Here is a 22,791-nt window from a genome sequence, read left to right on the forward strand (position 1 = left end):
GATGAAACCGAAATGTTAGCTACACTTATGGCTAATGGATATGAACCAACAACAGAAGAGATTCAAATGCTAAAAGAGGAAGACAAATATCGATATAAATCATCGATAGAAGAACCACCGACATTAGAATTAAAACCACTTCCAAACCGTTTGGAATATGCTTATTTACATGGTGAATCTGAATTACCTGTAATAATATCGTCTTCTCTTACGGAAAATGAAAAATCTTAACTCATTTCTGTGCTAAAAGCTCATAAACCAGCTATTGCATGGAGGATTCACGATATTAAAGGAATAAGTCCTTCGTATTGCACACATAAAATCCTTATGGAAGAAGGTCATAAAACGTATGTGCAACGCCAACGAAGACTAAATCCTAATATGCAAGATGTTGTTAATAAAGAAATTATTAAACTGCTTGATGCAGGTTTAATTTATCCAATTTATGATAGTCCATGGGTAAGCCCAGTTCAATGTGTACCTAAGAAGGGTGGCATGACTGTCATCACAAATGAGAAAAATGAGCTTATTCCTACTAGGACTGTAACAGGATGGCGTGTTTGTATTGATTATAGAAAATTAAATGATGCCACCAGAAAAGATCACTTTCCCTTACCTTTCATTGATCAAATGTTGGAAAGATTAGCCGGGAATAGTTACTATTGTTTTCTTGACGGTTTTTCCGGATACTTTCAAGTTCCAATAGCACCCGAGGACCAAGAGAAAACCACGTTTACGTGCTCTTATGGTACTTTTGCTTACAAACGCATGCCATTTGGACTTTGTAACATCCCTGCAACCTTTCAAAGGTGCATGATGGCGATTTTTCACGACATGATAGAAGAATTCAAGGAAGTTTTCATGGATGACTTTTCAGTCTTCGGTGATACTTTTGAAACATGTCTAGTTAATCTTGAACGAATGCTTATTAGATGCGAACAATCAAATCTAGTACTTAATTGGGAAAAATGCCATTTCATGGTTAAAGAAGGCATCGTTCTTGGTCATAAAATTTCAAAGGAAGGAATTGAAGTGGATAGAGCTAAAGTAGATGTAATTGCTAAACTTTCACATCGCACCAATGTTAGAAGAGTTAGGAGTTTTCTAGGGCATGCCGGTTTTTACCGACGTTTCATAAAAGATTTTTCTAAAATTGCCACTCCTATGAATAAACTCCTAGAAAAGGATGCTCCATTCATCTTTTCAGATGAATGCATCAAATCTTTTAATATTCTTAAAGAAAAACCCACTAATTCTCCGATTATGATAACGCCAAATTGGAATCTACCGTTTGAACTCATGTGCGATGCAAGTGATTTTGCAATGGGAGCCGTTTTAGGACAAAGGATTGAAAAACAATTTCAACCTATTTACTCTGCTAGTAAGACATTACAAGGAGCACAAACATATTATATAACTACTGAAAAAGAACTCCTTGCTGTTGTCTTTGCTTTTGACAAATTTCGTTCATATCTCGTTCTAGCAAAAACGGTGGTCTATGGCGATCATTCTGCTCTTAGATACCTATTTTCAAAACAAGATGCTAAATCACGATTAATCCGTTGGATCTTACTCTTACAAGAGTTCGATATTGAGATCCGAGATAAAAAGGGAGCAAAAAATCTCGCAGCTGATCATCTTTCTCGTCTTGAAAATCCTAAATTAGAAGTTCTAAATGAATCGGCCATACAAGATAACTTTCCTGATTAATATCTATTGAAGATAGATTATAGTGAAATTCCATGGTTTGCAGACTATGCAAACTACTTAGTATGTGGATTCCTTGAAAAAGGGTTTTCGTACCAAAAACGAAAGAAATTATTTAGTGATATAAAGAACTATTTCTGGGAAGATCCGCAACAAAAAGAAGAGCACAACACCTTGAAAGATGTTATAAATGCGGAAAATAGTCACACGAAGGTAAATTTTCAAATAATCAAACATATTCAAATACCGAATTTGTTACTCTATGCAGAGAAGGACCGTTTATATGTTTAGAAGAAAAGATATTGAAGATTCGAGGTTATGCTTATATAGCTATGGAAAATCAAATCACACGACTCTCCTATGAGTCGGCTAAAGCAGGTCTCTGAGAATTCTTTCTCACAGGTAAGTATGTACAGTTTTTATTTTTATTGCTTTTAACCTTTTGATAATAAACGCTGAATCGTTCGCTATAAAGTATTAAATTGGTATTCAATAAAATTAGGTATACGTAACCGAAATTATTGATATCATACAAAAATTTATTACATCACTGCGAAATTTACCGTTTATTCTTAAGGTTTAAATATCTTTAATCAATCAACCCAAAATATTTCAGAAATTCGTCAGGAGTAAAACTAGGTTATTGAACCGAAATTACTTTACCGAAAAGAGGGGCATATATTTTTGATAATATTTGATTGATTAAAGTGGGATAAAAGACTAAAAAGATTTTTAATTTTATTTTTACTTTGTTTTTAAAATTAATATTAAATTATTATTGTAAATTTTTTAAAATCAATATAATTAAGTTTGTAAATATTTGAAAAATTAATATTTTTAATATAAGTTTGTATGTTTAAAAACAAAAATTTAATATAAGTTTGGTGTGAATTTTTAATTATAATAATATGAATTTTTAATTTTATGCAATTTAAATTTAAGTTTGGTGTGAATTTAAAAACAAAAATTTACTTTATTTCACTAAGTTAAAATTTTGATTTTTAAAAATTCGTCGTGAGTTGAAAACTAGGTCATTGAACCGAAATTTCTTTACCCAAGGGAGGGACGAGAATTTTCATTATCATTATTTTTAAACCTTATTGAATTAAAGTATGCCAAAAACATTAAAAAAACCCAAAAATCTTTACTTTTAAAACGACGCTTAAAAAGTAACAAATTTTAAAACTTTGTTGAGAGACGGACTAGGACAACGATCCGAAACGCCCTCACTCATAAAAAGAAACAAATTTTTAAAATTTTATTAATTTATGTTTCAAAAGTATAAGGTTTTTATAAATAAAAAAAAACAACAACAACAAACCCCATGCGATCGCATGGGGTTTCCCCTTCAAATCCATGCGATCGCATGGAGAGAGAAAACTGGTCAGGAACAAATACCATCGAGCTGCTGCTTCTGTCTCACTTCACACACACAAACACATACGAACATACACTCAAAAACACCCCTAATTTCATCATTTTTCATCAAAATCAACCAAATTTCTCGCTATAATCCGCTCTAATCATGAATTTGATAAGAAGTTTATCAAGAAGGGTAACAATTTCACCCCTAAAACTCTTTAAATTTGATTTTTAGTGTTCTTGAGCTATATTTTACCTAATTTGATTTTGTTAATTTCTAGTGTAATTAGAGTTAAATTGTTAGTATATTATGCATGGATAACCTAGATTGATGCTATTTAACATGATTTGAAGCCAAAAACTTCAAAATTTTTAGGAATCTAGGATTTGTGTTCTTGAGCAATTTGGGGCTTTTTGATATAAACAGGTTATGGTCGATTTTTGTCATGAATTATTTCTAAATTAAGTAGTGTAATATGTTTAGGTAGCTAAATGATCCAAACTTTGATCCTAAACATGATTTTTGAGAATTAAAGTGGACTTTTTAGGTATAAAATTCATGAACTTGATTAAATTGATGTAAATGCCATTTGAAACTTGTTTAATTGCTAGTAATGGTTATTTTAACATGTTATTTGAGTTGAATGCTTATGAACTTTGTAAACATTTTCATATATGCTTATTTGAAAAAGTGTAGAATTGTTAAAATTATGAAAATATGTATAAGTTTAATTTTGATTTAACATGTTATTGTAATTGTTTCAAGTTGTTATTTTGCTAACACTAATGCATATTTGGATGCACAAATTTTGTGTTTAATGTGTTTTGCAGAGATTTACTAATACTGATGGTGCATCATCATCATCTAGACAACCTGCTCCAGAACCTGAACCAGAAATGCAATATGAACCGGAGCAACAACAGGAACAACAACAACAACCGGATCAACACGTACCTTATTATGATCTGCATCAAGAATATGTTGATGCTTACGTAGTATTTTAGATGCATCCAATAGTACAACACCCAACGATTCATGAAGAAAAGTTGCATCCCAATTTGAGATTTGATCGAAGTTGGAAAGATTACCCAACATATCAAAGTAACAAATTTAAACTGGTACCGAAAAATGTAGAAGTGTCAAGGGTAATCGATTGGGAGCCTTTGGAAAGAGTCCAACTAGTTAACTCAGTTAGACAGCATTTGATCCAAAGGTATGACAGCTCTTCTTTTCCTGATTGGGAACGTTTATTCACCATTCCTAGACCTGTATATAAGGAATGGTGTGTTGAGCTTATGAGTACTATATAGTTAAATGCGGATGTAGATAGGTTAGACGATAGAAGTTTTATTAGATTTATACTTGGCCATAGGATGTACAGGATGTCCATGCTGGACATGGCCAGGGCTTTACAGATATATACGCCCGCCGAATTACTACTACCCGATTGTATGATATTGATTTATCATGGTGAAAGGGTAGATAGGAATTTTGATGCTAACGCCATCTGGAGGCGTATGTCAGATTTTAATATTTTTGAGCGGGCAGGAACACATACCTACTTACATATTTACAGAGCCGAGCTTCGTATAATTCATAGATTTCTGGCTAACTCGATTACACAGAGAGGTCACAACAAGGAGAAAATGACCTTACATGATTTATTTTACCTAAAGTGTATTCGAGACCCAAGAGGCTTTGTTAATATCCCTTACTGTGTTGGTTTTTATTTGTCTAAGATGGTGGAAGGAATACAGGAAGGGGGAATAATAGGAGGAGGTATATTTGTTATTCTCATTAGAGAGTATTTGGGTGTAGATAGGGATCAAGGGGATCCACTTTTGGTATGTAGGGAACAGATTGAGCCTTTAGGATTGAGGGTCTATCAGTGTGCTAAGGTATTAAAGAGCAGACGCAATTAGGCAATACCATATGTTGGTAATCATCCTCAGGTAGAGAGAGGTTCAGATGAGGAAATGAAGGAAGCAGATGACATTAGGGATGTCATTAGGGAGGCTATGACTGACGTCTACCAGCGTGTAGATGAGATAGAAATGACAAACGAGGAGAGACATAGACGGTACGAGCAGTGGCAAGCCTGGAATGAGTACGAGCATTCCAGGCAACGACAGCATGATAGATGGGACTATCATCAGCGTCAGATCATGAGTCGGCTATCACCTCAGGATTACTACGTACCGACCCGACCCGCTTACTATCCTCCACACCAGCCCGAGATGAGACCACCATATACTCTCTACGACCCTAACCAGGCCTATCAGTACACCTATCACCAACCATGGAACCCGACCGATGACATGAACTGGAACCCCTATCCAGATTGATATAGTTCCGTTGGTGATTTTTATGATTTTTATCTTTTTATTATTTTTATTTATTTATGTTTAAACATACAAATATTGATACTTTTATGTAAGTTTAACATTTTTTATTATGTTGTACTAATATTTCATATTTGATTTGAAAGTGAGATGTTAAGTCTCATTTCAAATTACCATGCATGTTTATATTTGTATTGTATGTATTTTATTTCATGTACACAACAGGGTAAAAACAGCGCATTTTCAAAGACTGGCATTAAGTTCAGCAAAAGCTACTAATTTTGACGACAAAATGAAAAACAAATGTGATGTAACAACAAGACGGAATGAAAAAATGATGTGCACCATTTATCATTCAGCAAACAAACGCCAATATGTTTGGAAAGTTTGGTAAAATTTAATCATTTTTCTACGCTAATATCCCTCAATAATTTAAATTGTTACTGATTTCTTGCAAATGAGGGCATTGCAAGACCTTAAGTGTGGGAAGGGATTAAATTCTTTCGGATTTTAAAAATTTTAACTTATACACTTGGTTACCATTAAAAATACTAGTAACGCAGTAGTTGTATTAGAATCTAGTGCTCTCTGATAATAAATAACAGCCCTAGTCTTATATACTGACTACCCAATTCTAGTAAAAATTTTTAAAATTTTCAAATAAATGAATTCAAAATCATGTTTATACATATTTATGAACAATAAAACTAGGTGTTAACACCGAAATTATTGTTACATCGGAAAGGACATAAATTGAGAAACAAACTTAAATGTTAGAATTTATTTAAAATGGAATAGAGGACAATAAAAAGGCAAAGAAAGGAAAATAAAAGCCAAGTATAGGAAAAATTTACCAAGTTATTTAAAACATATATCACATATTTTTGTACAAATAACTGAAGATACTTTTGTTTTGGACAATTTTATCAGTTTTACCCAATTTCTTATAATATATTTGAAAGAAAAGATGGATCTACACGATGAATCAATTCCATCATTAAAAGGAAGTAAAGTCTTCCGAAAAAGACACGCGCTTCTTGATTTAGGTCAGGAAGTTGTCGTCCAGACCAGTTGTAGAGTCTACGAAAAACCTTGAAAAGTTTTCTCGAAAATCAGCTGAAAATCCACGGACCTCAACATCAAACTGGGTCATCAAGTGGTCAGACTTATCCTAACCATGAGAGGATCTATCTCGTAAAATGGGGAGGGCGCCGTGCAAATTAGCTTGATAAGACTAATGAATCAGATCCCCAGAAAGGATAATCTCCTTAAAGATCAAAAATCAGCTTTTGAGCCTGATATTACTCAATTCTTGAGATTGACCTTAAAGATTGAGAATTACAAACTCATGGAATTCAATGATATCTAAACTCGAGCTTGAACGAGAAAATATTTTGATCAAATTACAAACCGATTTGTTTTATGAAAACCCTATTTTCAATGCGTTCATTACCATTGAACGTAAAATCCTAGGAATTCACCTGGAATTCATTAGGTCACCTGAACCAAATCGGGTTTCAACCGTAAGAACGGTGGGTGCATAGCTTGGTCAAAGACAGGACCTTTTGCCAGACCGAAAAACTATAGGGTGAGCTTTACTATTGCTCCTACAAAGGATAGTAATTGCATCCGATACGATATAGACCATAATTAAAAGCATGTCAGGGGACATTGCCTTAACAGTTGCTTGTTCAATGCTTTCCTTTACAACCGGACGGTAGTTACCAAAAGGTAATATACGGAGCAAGTATACTGGACGTGTTGTTTTCCCAATACAAGGTTAGCAAGTGGGTGACACAAAACCATAAGTTTTGAGCTAAAATTTTCAAATCTAAAACCCATACAACCCACAAAAACAATTTGCAAACACCAGTGAAGGGTTATTCCGGAAAACTTATCTAGGGTAAAAGCTAGATTGAATTTTCAAAAGATCAAATGTTTTCATAAAGATCCAATTTCCTAAAGAATCTAAATTTTCATAAGTCATGTGGGACTGTAAACCACATCGTTACTACCATTGTTCATACCGCCGTATAGAAATCACTGATGTACAAAGTGTGAAGAATAAAGAAGTGATTCTATATTTTTATTTCAAGACTATATTGCTTGAGGACAAGCAACGCTCAAGTGTGGGAATATTTTATAATGCTAAAAACGAACATATATTTCATAGCATTATCCCTCAAGAAAGACAAGCTTTTAGTTGCAATTGTTCTATTTACAAGTGATATTGGTTTAAATAATAAAAGGTGAAGACAAAAGACAGATGAATTGAAGGCGCAAATGACCAAAAAGCTCAAAAGTACAAAGTACAATCAAAGCGGTTCAAATTATTGATGAGAAACGTCTCAAAATTACAAGAGTACAAGACGCAAAACACAAAGTACAAGATATTAAATTGTACGCAAGGACGTTCGAAAATCCGGAACCGGGACCAAAGTCAACTCTCAACGCTCGACGCAACGGACTAAAAATTACAAGTCAACTATGCACATGAATATAATATAATATATAATTAATTCTTAAAATCATTTATATATTATATTATTATTTAAAACCGTCGGCAAGAAGCAAACAACAACATGTGAATTCTCCCAGCTGGCCATGCGATCGCATGGCCTGGAAGAGTAAATTCCATACGATCGCATGGCCCCAATTGTCAGGCCACATCTATAAATTTCGCGTGTTTTGGCCAAAATAAACACATCTTTTCTCTTCTTCATCTATCAACGTATATATATTTATATTATAATTTTAATTTTAATTTTAATTTTAATTTTAATAATAAGGGTATGTTAGTGAATGTTGTAAGGGTGTAAGTTGAAATTCTGTCCGTGTAACGCTACGCTATTATTAATCATTGTAAGTTATGTTCAACCTTTTTAAATTAATGTCTCATAGCTAAGTTATTATTATGCTTATTTAATGCCGAAGTAATCGTGATGTTGGGCTAAAATATTAAAGACGGGGTAATTGGGCTTTGTACCATAATTGGGGTTTGGATAAAAGAACGATACTTGTGGAAATTAAACTATGGGCTATTAATGGGCTTTATATTAACTAAATGATACCTCGTTAATTTAATATATAGACTTATAATTTGACGTATTTATTTATAACCACATACGCTTGACTAGGTACGGTGGGCGGGATATCTATAAATACCAATAATTGTTCATTTTACCGGACACGGAACTGGATTAATAGTTAATGGACTAGTTGAAACAGGGGTGGATTACATTCAAGAGTAATTGGTGTAATTGTTAACAAAGTAATAAAACCTTAGATTACACGCAGTCGATAACCTAGTGTATTCATTAAATAAAGTATTAAGACCTTGTTACAATTCGAATCCCCAATTAGTTGGAATATTTGACTTCGAGTATAAGGATAATTTGACGAAGACCCTCGCACTTTATATTTATGACTGATGGACTATTATGGACAAAACCGTATGGACATATCAAATAATCCAGGACAAAGGACAATTAACCCATGGTACTAAACTAAAAACAAGACGTCGAACATCATGATTACGGAAGTTTAAATAAGCATAATTTCTTTATTTCATATTTAATTGCACTTTTAATTATCGCACTTTAATTTATTGTCATTTTATTTATCGTACTTTTTAATTATTGCAATTTTATTTATCGTCATTTTATTTATCGCATTTTTATTTATCGCAATTTCATTATCGTTATTTACTTTACGATTTAATTTAAGTTATATTTATTTTTAATATTTTACATTAGGTTTTAACTGCGACTTAAGTTTTAAAATCGACAAACCGGTCATTAAACGGTAAAAACCCCCTTTTATAATAATAATACTACTTATATATATTTTTGTATTTTTACAAATATAGTTTTAAAAATATAGCGTTAATCTTGGCAAGTTCCCTGTGGACGAACCGGACTTACTAAAAACTACACTACTATACGATTAGGTACACTGCCTATAAGTGTTGTAGCAAGGTTTAGGTATATCCACTCTATAAATAAATAAATAACTTGTGTAAAATTGTATCGTATTTAATAGTATTTCGTAGTAAAATATTATAGTATTTAGTACCCCTTCGCTTTAACATCAGAAGAATTTCCAGAATTACAAGGAACAGGAGAATGTTCTTTAGGAGAAGGAACTGAACCAATTAATGAAGCTGAAATGTTAGCTACGCTTATGGCTAATGGATATGAACCTACAACAGAAGAAATTCAAATGCTAAAAGAAGAAGACAGATATCGATATAAATCATCGATGGAAGAACCACCGACATTAGAGTTAAAGCCACTTCCAAACCATTTGGAATATGCTTATTTACATGGTGAATCTAAATTACTTGTAATAATATCATCTTCTCTTACTGAAAATAAAAAATCTCAACTCATTGCTGTGCTAAAAGCTCATAAACCAGCTATTGCATGGAAGATTCCTGACATTAAAGGAATAAGTCCTTCGTATTGAACACATAAAATCCTTATGGAAGAAGGTCATAAAACGTATGTGCAACGTCAACGAAGACTAAATCCTAATATGCAAGATGTTGTTAAGAAAGAAATAATTAAACTGCTAGATGCAGGTTTAATTTATCCAATTTCTGATAGTCCATGGGTAAGCCCAGTTCAATGCGTACCTAAGAAGGGTGGCATGACTGTCATCACAAATGAAAAAAATGAGCTTATTCCTACTAGGACTGTAACAGGATGGCATGTTTGTATTGATTATAGAAAATTAAATGACGCCACCAGAAAAGATCACTTTCCCTTACCTTTTATTGATCAAATGTTAGAAAGATTAGCCGGAAACAGTTACTATTGTTTTCTCGATAGTTTTTTCGGATACTTTCAAATTCCAATAGCACCCGAGGATCAAGAGAAAACCACATTCACGTGCCCTTATGGTACTTTTGCTTACAAACGCATGTCATTTGAACTTTGCAACGCCCCTGCAACCTTTCAAAGGTGCATGATGGCGATTTTTCACGACATGATAGAAGAATGCATGGAAGTTTTCATGGATGACTTTTCAGTCTTCGGTGATACATTTAAATCATGTATAGTCAATCTTGAACGAATGCTTATTAGATGCGAACAATCAAATCTAGTTCTTAATTGGGAGAAATGTCATTTCATGGTTAAAGAAGGCATCGTTCTTGGTCATAAAATTTCAAAGGAAGGAATTGAAGTGGATAGAGCTAAAGTAGATGTAATTGCTAAACTTCCACATCCCACCAATGTTAGAGGAGTTAGGAGTTTTCTAGGGCATGCCGGTTTTTACCGACATTTCATAAAAGATTTTTCTAAAATTGCCACTCCTATGAATAAACTCCAAGAAAAGGATGCTCCATTCATCTTTTCAGATGAATGCATCAAATCTTTTAATATTCTTAAAGAAAAACTCACTAATGCGCCGATCATGATAACTCCAAATTGGAATTTACCATTTGAACTCATGTGCGATGCAAGTGATTTTGCAATGGGAGCCGTTTTAGGACAAAGGATTGAAAAACGATTTCAACCTATTTATTATGCTAGTAAGACGTTACAAGGAGCACAAACAAATTATACAACTACTAAAAAAGAACTCCTTGCCATTGTCTATACTTTTGACAAATTTCGTTCATATCTCGGTTTAGCAAAAACGGTGGTCTATACTGACCATTATGCTCTTAGATACCTATTTTCGAAACAAGATGCCAAACCACGATTAATTCGTTGGATCTTACTCTTACAAGAGTTCGATATTGAAATCTGAGATAAAAAGGGAGCATAAAATCTCGCCGCTGATCATCTTTCTCGTCTTGAAAATCCCGAATTAGAAGTTCTAAATGAATCGGCCATACAAGATAACTTTCCTGATGAATATCTATTGAAGATAGATTATAATGAAATTCTATGGTTTGCAGACTATGCAAACTATTTAGTATGTGGATTCCTTGAAAAAGGGTTGTCGTACAAAAAACGAAAGAAATTCTTTAGTGATATAAAACACTATTTCTGGGAAGATCCACATTTGTTTAAAAGCTGTCCCGATGGAATAATACGCCGATGTGTATTCAGGGATGAAGCAAGTCAAATCTTAAACCATTGTCACACAGGACCAACAGGAGGGTATTATGGGCCTCAACTTACAGCAAGAAAAGTTTACGATGCTGGATTCTATTGGCCTACAATTTTCAAAGACGCACACCTTCTTTGCAAATCCTGTGATGCTTGTCAAAGGGCTGGAAAAATAAGTCAACGTGATGAAATGCCACAAAATGTCATTCAAGTATGTGAAGTATTTGACGTTTGGGGTATTGACTTTATGGGTCCATTTCCAAAATCTCATAATAATCTCTACATTCTCGTTGCCATTGATTATGTATCTAAATGGGCGGAAGCACAAGCTCTCCCAACTAACAATGCACGAGTTGTAGTCAACTTTTTAAAACGTCTTTTTGCAAGGTTTGGAACACCGAAAGCTTTAATAAGTGATCGGGGTACTCATTTCTGTAATAATCAACTTGAGAAAGTTCTCAAAAGATATGGAGTAACTCATAAAATCTCTACTGCTTATCATCCACAAACAAGTAGACAAGTTGAAATTACCAACCGAGCATTAAAACGTATTCTAGAGAAAACCGTAGGATCAAATCCGAAGGAATGGTCCATGAAATTGGAGGATGCACTCTGGGCTTTTAGAACAGCCTACAAAACTCCAATTGGAACCACACCTTTAAGACTCGTTTACGAAAAAGCATGTCACCTTCCAGTAGAAATTGAATACAAAGCATTTTGGGCTTTGAAGACATGTAATCTTGATTTATATGAAGCTGGACGTCTACGGTTAAGTCAATTAAACGAATTAGAAGAATTAAGACATGAAGCATATGAAAATTCGTTAATCTATAAAGAAAGAACAAAGAAATGGCATGATAAAAGAATCAGAAGTTCAAAAGAATTTAAAGAAGGAGACAGAGTTCTTCTTTTCAATTCACGATTCAAGCTATTTCCTAGAAAATTGAAATCAAGATGGTCTGGACCATTCATAGTCAAAAGAGTTTTCCCATACGGAACAATAGAGTTAATAAATTTAAATGGGATTGAATTTAAGGTTAATGGTCATAGATTTAAACATTACATACATGGTCCGATGGAAGTTGACAATGAAGTCAATCATAATTTCACCACCAAAGAAAACCCTCAGAATGAAAACATAAATATGCTATCAACAACATATGAAAAACCAAAATTAGAAGACGGGGAAGCTTCAAATTGGAGTGATGAAGAAGAATTCTTATACAAACCTCCCATTCCAAGAAACGAAGAAAAATGTGAACAAGAAGTTCAAGTAGAAGTGAAAGAACCAAGAAAAGATCACTTGAAAAAGGGTAACAAACCAACTCTACTTACTAAAGTAGGAGACCCAGGTGAATTTATCATTTCTTGCTTGCTTAACGATGGTGCTATGTATAATGGACTCGCAGATTTAGGAGCAAGTGCAAATGTTATGCCTCTTTCCTTATATAAAAGATTAGGTGTGGGTAAATTAAGACCAACCAGAATAGGTGTTCAATTATTTGATCAAACCATTAAACACACGGTTGGAATAGCAAACAATTTACTTGTTAAAGTGGGAAGTTTGGCCTTTGTTGCAAATTGCATAGTTATTAATATGGAAGAAGACCTTGATATTCCTCTAATTTTAGGTCGCCCATTTTTAGTAACCACCGAAGTGTTCATTGATGTAAGTGAAGGTAGAATGACACTTAGGGATGGTGACAAATCGATCACCTTTGTGAACCGAAAGTTTAGATCTCCACCAACCAAAATTGTTGAACCAATAAAAACGCCTAAGTGTGGGGAAGATGAAGCAACAACCAATGATGACCTGATAATAAAGAACCCGGTTGTTGATACAAAATTAGATGAACCCGTTTTTAACAGTTCAACGAAGAAACTTTATAAACGAATTCAAGATGCTAGGATTAAGGGGAACTTTAAGTTATGTAACCGATTAGTATCCAATTTGTCGCCTAAAGAAAAGGCAATGTTAGTTGAATTTGTGAAAGTTACATAGGAAATCAACAATTGGCTTGAAGCAAAAGTCAGAGATATACAAGTTGTTGATAGTCCAATTAAAAATGAAGTTAATCACAATTTTGACACCACAGCTAACTAATTGTAGGGAGAATCGAATCTTTTTAGAGTAATATATATTTCTGTTAGATATTCTGTTTTTGTGTAGTTTTCGAGAATGGAATCCGAATGGTCTTTCCCTAGCAGACCCTAAAGAACTAGTCTTCTCCCCCCATTCTGAATTATTTTTTTTTTTTAGGTTTTACGCGATGAAGAATTCCTTTGATCTGAACCATGGTCTAATGCTACACGCTATGATTACTAAACATAATAATGACACACTTCCGAGTGAACTAGTATCATTCATAAGAGGCAAAATGGACGGAGTAAGAAAAGTACTCATATAAGATCATCATAAGATACATTTTGGTAAAGGAAAATCAAAATCCGCAACAAAAAGAAGAGCACGACACCTTGAAAGATGTTATAAATGCGGAAAATGGTCACACAAAGGTAAATGTTCAAATAATCAAACATATTCAAATACCGAATTTGTTATTCTATGAAGAGAAGGAACGTTTATATGTTTAGAAGAAAAGATATTAAAGATTCGAGGTTATGCTTACGTAGCTATGGAGAACCAAATCACACGACTCTCATATGAGTCGGCTAAAGTAGGTCTCTAAGAATTCTTTCTCATAGGTAAGTATGTACAGTTTTTATTTATTTTTATTGCTTTTAACCTTTTGATAATAAATGCTTAATCGTTCGCTATAAAGTATTAAATTGGTATTCAATAAAATTAGGTATGCGTAACCGAAATTATTGATATCATACAAAAATTTATTACATCACTGCGAAATTTACCGTTTATTCTTAAGGTATAAATATCTTAAATCAATCAACCCAAAATATTTCTGAAATTCGTCAGGAGTAAAACTAGGTTATGGAACCGAAATTACTTTACCGAAAAGAGGGGCGTATATTTTTGATAATATTTGAATGATTAAAGTGTGATAAAAGACCAAAAAGATTTTTAATTTTAAATTTTTACCATGTTTTTAAAATTAATATATAAATATTAAATTAATAATGTAAACTTTTTAAAATCAATATATTTAAGTTTGTAAATATTTGAAAAATTAATATTTTTAATATAAGTTTGTATGTATAAAATTAAAAATATAATATAAATTTGGTGTGAATTTTTAATTATAATAATATGAATTTTTAATTTTATGCATTTTAAATTTAAGTTTGGTGTGAATTTAAAAAAAATAAAAATTTACTTTATTTCATTAAGTTAAAAATTTGATATTTAAATTTCGTCGTGAGTTGAAAACTAGGCTGTTGAACCGAAATTGCTCTACCCAAGGGAGGGACGAGAACTTTTACTATCATTATTTTTAATCTTATTGAATTAAAGTATGCCAAAAACATTAAAAACCCAAAAATCTTTGCTTTTAAAAATGACGCTTAAAAAGTAACAAATTTTAAAACTTTGTTGAGAGACGGACTAGGACAACGATTCGAAACGCCCTCACTCATAAAAAGAAATAAATTTTTAAAATTTATTGATTTTTGTTTTAAAAAGTATAAGGTTTTTATAAAAAAAAAAAAAAGAAACAGACCCCATGCGATCGCATGGGGTTCCTTCACAAAAACCATGCGATCGCATGGGGACCGAAATCAGGTCAGGAACAAAAAGGCCACGAGCTGTTCTGTCTTCACCACAACACACACACACATACATACGAACACACTCCAAAAACACCCCTAATTTCATCAAATTTTCACCAAAATTCACCAAATTTCTTGCTATAATCCGCTCTAATCATGAATTTGATAAGAAGTTTATCAAGAAGGGTAACAATTACATCCCTAAACCTCTTTAAATTTGATTTTTAGTGTTCTTGAGCTATAATTTACCTAATTTAATTTTGTTAATTTCTAGTGTAATTAGAGTTAAATTGTTAGTATATTATGCATGTATAACCGAGATTGATGCTATTTAACATGATTTGAAGCCAAAAACTTCAAAAATTTTAGGAATCTAGGGTTTGTGTTCTTGAGCAATTTAGGGTTTTTTGATATAAACAGGTTATGGCCGATTTTTGTCATGAATTATTGCTAAATTAAGTAGTGTAACATGTTTAGGTAGCTAAATGATCCAAACTTTGATCCTAAACATGATTTTTGAGAATTAAAGTGGACTTTTAGGTATAAAATTCATGAACTTGATTAAATTGACGTAATGCCATTTGAAACTTGTTTAATTGCTAGTAATGGTTATTTTAACATGTTATTTGAGTTGAATGCTTATGAACTTTGTAAACATTTTCATATATGCTTATTTGAAAAAGTGTAGAATTGTAAAAATTGTGAAAATGTGTATAAGTTTAATTTTGATTGAACATGTTATTGTAATTGTTTCAAGTTGTTATTTTGCTAACACTAATGCATATTTGGATGCACAAAATTTGTGTTTAATGTGTTTTACAGAGATTTACTAATACTGATGGTGCATCATCATCATCTAGACAACCTGCTCCAGAACCTGAGCCAGAAATGCAATATGAACCTGAACCGGAGCAACAACAGGAACAACAACAACAACCTGATCAACACGTTCCATATTATGATCCGTAACTAGAATATATTGATGCCTACGTAGTATTTCCGATGCATCCGATAGTACAACACCCAACGATTCATGAAGAACAGTTACATCCCAATTTGAGATTTGATCGGAGTTGGAGAGATTACCCGACATATCAAAGTAACAAATTCAAATTGGTGACGAAAAATGTCGAAGTGCCAAGGGTAATCGATTGGGAGCCTTTGGAAAGGGTCCAACTTGCTAACTCAGTTAGACAGCATCTGATCCAAAGGTATGGCAGCTCTTCTTTTCCCGATTGGGAACGTTTATTCACCATTCGTAGGCCGGTATATAAGGAATGGTGTGTTGAGCTTATGAGTACTATTTCACTTAATGCGGATGTAGTTAGATTAGATGATAGAAGTTTTCTTAGATTTATACTTGGCCGTAGGATGTACAGGATGTCCATGCTGGACATGGCCAGGGCTTTACAGATATATACGCCTGCTGAATTACTACTACCTGATTGTATGAATTTGATTTATCATGGTGAAAGGGTAGATAGGAATTTTGATGCTAACGCCGTCTGGAGGCGTATGTCAGATTATAATGTTTTTGGGCGGGCAGGAACACACACCTACTTACATATTCACAGAGCCGAGCTTCGTATAATTCATAGATTTCGGCTAACTCGATTACACAGAGAGGTCACAACAAGGAGAAAATGACCTTACATGATTTATTCTACCTTAAGTGTATTCGAGACCCAAGAGGCTTTGTTAATATCCCCTACTGTGTTGGTTTTTATTTGTCTAAAATAGTGGAAGGAATACAGGAAGGGGGAATAATAGGAGAAGGTATTTTTGTTACTCTCATTGGAGAGTATTTGGGTGTAGATAGGGATCAAGGGGGTCCACTCTTGGTTTGTAGGGAACAGGATGATACTTTAGGATTGAAGTTCTATCAGGGTGCTAAGGTATTGAAGAGCAGACGCAATCAGGCAGTACCCTATGTTGGTCGTCATCCACAGGTAGAGAGAGGTTCAGATGAGGAAATAGAGGAAGCAGATGACATTAGGGATGTCATTAGGGAGGCTATGACTGATGTCTACCAGCGTATAGATGAGGTAGAAATGACAAACCAGGATAGATATAATCGATACGAGCAGTGGCAAGCCCGGAATGAGTACGAGCATTCTAGGCAACGACAGCATGATAGATGGGACTATCATCAGCGTCAGATCATGAGTCAGCTATCACCTCAGGATCACTACGTACCGACTCGACCCGCTTACTATCCTCCACACCAGCCCGAGATGAGACCACCATTTACTCTCTACGACCCTAACCAGGCCTACCAGTACACCTATCACCAACCATGGAACCCGACCGACGACATGAACTGGGACCCCTATCCAGATTGATATAGTTCCCGTTGGTGATTTCTATGATTTTTATCTTTTTATTATTTCTATTTATTTATGTTTAAACACATTATATTTTGATACTTTTATGTAAGTTTTAACATTTTTATTATTTTGTACTAATATTTCATATTTGATTTGAAAGTGGGATGTTAAGTCCCATTTCAAATTACCATGCATGTTTATATTTGTGTATATTGTCAATTGTATACAACAGGGTAAAACAGCGCATTTTCAAAGACTGGCATTAAGTTCAGCAAAAGCTACTAATTTTGACGACAAAACGAAATATAAATGTGATGTAACAATAAGACGGAATGAACAAATGATGTGAACCATTTATCATTCAGCAAATAAACGCCAATATGTTTGAAAACTTTGGTAAAATTTAATCATTTTTCTACGCTAATCACCCTCAATAATTTAAATTGTTATTGATTTCTTGCAAATGAGGGCATTGCAAGATCTTAAGTGTGGGAAGGGGTTAAATTCTTTCGGATTTTTAAAATTTTAACTTATACACTTGGTTACCATTAAAAATACTAGTAACACAGTAGTTGTATTAGAATCTAGTGCTCTCTGATAATAAAGAACAGCCCTAGTCTTATATACTGACTACCCAATTCTAGTAAAAATTTTCAAAATTTTCAAATAAATGAATTCAAAATCATGTTTATACATATTTATGAACGATAAAACTAGGTGTTAACACCGAAATTATTGTTACCTCGGAAAAGACATAAATTGAGAAACAACCCAAAATGTTAGAATTCATTTAAAATGGAATAGAGGACAATAAAAAGGCAAAGAAAGGAAAATAAAAGCCAAGTGGGGGAAAAATTTACCAAGTTATTTAAAACATATATCACATATTTTTGTACAAATAACTGAAGATACTTTTGTTTTGGACAATTTTATCAGTTTTACCCAATTTCTTATAATATATTTGAAAGAAAAGATGGATCTACATGATGAATCAATTCCATCATTAAAAGGAAGTAAAGTCTTCCGAAAAAGACACGCGCTTCTTGATTTAGGTCAGGAAGTTGTCGTCCAGACCAGTTGTAGAGTCTCCGAAAAACCTTGAAAAGTTTTCTCGAAAATCAGCTGGAAATCCACGGACCTCAGCATCAAACAGGGTCGCCAAGTGGTCAGACTTATCCTAACCATGAGAGGATCTGTCTCATAAAATGGGGAGGGCGCCGTGCAAATTAGCTTGATAAGACTAATGAATCAGACCCCCAGAAAGGATAATCTCCTTAAAAGATCAAAAATCAGCTTTTAAGACTGATATTACTCAATCCTTGAGATTGACTTTTAAATATTGAGAATTCAAACTCATGGAATTCGATGATATCTAAACTCGAGCTTGAACGAGAAAATATTTTGATCAAAATTAAAAACCGATTTGTTTTCTGAAAACCCATTTTTAATGCGTTCATTACCATTGAACGTAAAATCCTAGGAATTCACCTGGAATTCATTAGGTCACCTAAACCAAATCAGGTGTCAACCGTAAGAACGGTGGTTGCATAGCATGGTCGAAGACAGGACCTTGTGCCAGACCGTAAAACTATAGGGTGATCTTTACTATTGCTCTTACAAAGGATAGTAATTGCATCCGACACGTTATAGACCATAATTAAAAGCATGTATTGGGACATTGCCTTAACAGTTGCTTCTTCAACGCTTTCCTTTACAACTGGATGGTAATTTTCCGAAAGGTAATATACGGAGCAAGTATACTGGACGTGTTGCTTTCCCAATGCAAGGTTAGCAAGTGGGTGACACAAAACCGCAAGTTTTGAGCTAAAATTTTCAAATCTGAAACCCACAAAACCCACAAAACCCACAAAAAGATTTTGCAAACACTGGTAAAGGGTTATTCCGAAAAACTTATCTAGGGTAAAAGCTAGATTGAATTTTCAAAAGATCAAATGTTTTCATAAAGATCCAATTTCCTAAAGGATCTAAATTTTCATAGTCATGTGGGACTGTAAACCACATCGTTACTACCATTGTTCATACTGCAGTATAAAAATCACTGATGTACAAAGTGTGAAGAATAAAGAAGTGATTCTAGTATTTTTATTTCAAGACTATATTGGTTGAGGACAAGCAACGCTCAAGTGTGGGAATATTTGATAATGCTAAAAACGAACATATATTTCATAGCATTATCCCTTAAGAAAGACAAGCTTTTTGTTGCAATTGTTCTATTTACAAGTGATATTTGTTTAAATAATAAAAGGTGAAGACAAAAGACAGATTCGATGAATTGAAGACGCAAACGACCAAAAAGCTCAAAAGTACAAAGTACAATCCAAGAGGTTCAAATTAATGATGAGAAACGTCTAAAAGTTACAAGAGTACGAGCCGCAAAATGCAAAATACAAGATATTAAATTGTACGAAAAGGCGTTCAAAAATCTGGAACCGGGACCAGAGTCAACTCGCAACGCTCGATGCAACGGACTAAAAATTACAAGTCAACTATGCACATAAATATAATATAATATATAAATAATTCTTAAAATTATATATATTATATTTATTTATTAAAACCGTCGGCAAATAAAAAACAAAAGCATGTGAGCTGGAAAAGCAGGCCATGCGATCGCATGGCCTGGAAGTGCAAAATCCATGCAGTTGCATGGTGAACAGTATCAGCTCAGGTCCTATAAATTTCGCGTGTTTTGGCCGAATTTTAACACATCTTTCTCTACTCTCTATCTTACAGATATATATATATATATATATATATATATATATATATATATATATATATATATATATATATATATATATATATATATATATATATATTTTAATTTTAATTTTAATTTTAATTTAAGATTAATAATAATAAGGGTATGTTAGCGAATGTTGTAAGTGTGTAAATCGAAATTCTGTCCGTGTAACGCTCTGCTATTATTAATCATTGTAAGTTATGTTCAACATTTTTAAATTAAAGTCTCGTAGCTAAGTTATTATTATGCTTATTTAATGCCGAAGTAATCGTGATGTTGGGCTAAATATTAAAGACGGGGTAATTGGGCTTTGTACCATAATTGGGGTTTGGATAAAAGAACGACACTTATAGAAATTAGACTATGGGCTATTAATAGGCTTTATATTAACTAAATGATACCTCGTTAATTTAATATATAGACTTATAATTTGACGTATTTATATATAACCACATACGCTTGACTGGGTACGGTGGGCGGGATATCTATAAATACCAATAATTATTTATTTGACCGGACACAGGGATGGATTAATAATCAATAGACTTGTTGAAACAGGGGTGAATTACATACAAGGGTAATTGGTGTAATTGTTAACAAAGTAATAAAACCTTGGATTACACACAGTCGATAACCTGGTGTATTCATTAAACAAAGTATTAAGACTTTGTTACAATTTGAATCCCCAATTAGTTGGAATATTTGACTTCGGGTATAAGGATAATTTGACGAAGACTCTCGCACTTTGTATTTATGACTGATGGACTAATATGGACAAAACCGTATGGACATATCAAATAATCCAGGTCAAAGGACAATTAACCCATGGTACTAAACTAAAAACAACACGTCGAACATCATGATTATGGAAGTTTAAATAAGCATAATTCCTTTATTTCATATTTCATCGAACTTTTATTTACTGTCATTTTATTTAATTGCACTTTTAATTATCGTACTTTTTAATTATCGCAATTTTATTTATCGTCATTTTATTTATCGCAATTTCATTATCGTTATTTACTTTACGCTTAAAATTAAGTTATATTTATTTTTAATATTTTACATTAGGTTTTAACTGCGGCTTAAGTTTTAAAATCGACAAACCGGTCATTAAACGGTAAAAACCCCTTTTTATAATAATACTACTTATATATATTTATATTTTTACAAATATATTTTTTAAAAATATAGCGGCTAACTTGGCTAAGATCCCTATGGAACGAACCGGACTTACTAAAAACTACACTACTATACGATTAGGTACACTGCCTATAAGTGTTGTAGCAAGGTTTAGGTATATCCACTCTATAAATAAATAAATAACTTGTGTAAAATTGTATCGTATTTAATAGTATTTTGTAGTAAAAATATACGTATTTTGTATACACCTCGTATAACATCAGTAAACCACAACGTTACTATCATTGTTCATACCGCTATATTAAAATCATTGATGTACAAAGTGTGAAGAATAAAGAAGTGATTCTAGTAAAGTTATATTCAAGTTCTATATTGCTTGAGGACAAGCAACACTCAAGTGTAGGAATATTTGATAATGCTAAAAATGAACATATATTTCATAGCATTATCCTTCAAGAAAGACAAGCTTTTAGTTGCAATTATTCTATTTACAAGTGATATTCGTTTAAATAATAAAAGGTGAAGACAAAAGACAAGATTCGACAATTTGAAGACACAAACGACCAAAATGCTAAAAAGTACAAAGTAAAATCCAAGTGGTTCAAATTACTGCTGAGAAATGTCTAAAAGTTACAAGAGTACGAGCCGCGAAACGCAAAGTACAAGATAATAAATCGTACGAAAGGACGTTCGAAAATTCAGAACCGGTACATGAACCAACTGTCAACGCGCGACAAAACGTGCCTAAAATTACAAGTCAACTATGTACATGAATATAATATAATATATATAATTATATAAAATTATATATATTATATTATATTATTAAAAATCGTCGGCAAACAAGAAGACAAGTGATTGTGAGCTGGCCAAGGAAGCCATGCGATCGCATGGCCAGCAAGACCAATATCCATGCGATCGTATGGGAGAGAATTGTTGGTTAGGTGCTATAAATAGCCAATGAAATGGTCGAGTTCAGTACACCATATTTCTCAATTACTCTCTATCTTTCAATATATATTTATATTTATTTTAGAATTATAATTTTAATATTAAGTTAATAATAATAAGGTTATAGTGGCGAATGTTTTAAGTTTGTAAGTCGAAATTCTATCCGTGTAACACTACGCAATTAATACTCATAGTAAGTTATGTTCAACTTTTTTAAATTAATGTCTCGTAGCTAAGTTATTATTATGCTTATTTAAGCCGAAGTAATTGTGATGTTGGACTAAATATTAAAGATGGGGTTATTGGGTTTTGCACCATAATTGGGGTTTGGACAAAGGACCGACACTTGTGGAAATTGGACTATGGGCTATTAATGGGCTTTATATTAATTAAATGATATCTCGTTGATTTAATATAGAGATTTATAATTTGACATGTTTATATATAACCA

Source organism: Rutidosis leptorrhynchoides, chromosome 4, assembly GCF_046630445.1.
Source record: "Rutidosis leptorrhynchoides isolate AG116_Rl617_1_P2 chromosome 4, CSIRO_AGI_Rlap_v1, whole genome shotgun sequence".
NCBI classification, from domain to species: domain Eukaryota; kingdom Viridiplantae; phylum Streptophyta; class Magnoliopsida; order Asterales; family Asteraceae; genus Rutidosis; species Rutidosis leptorrhynchoides.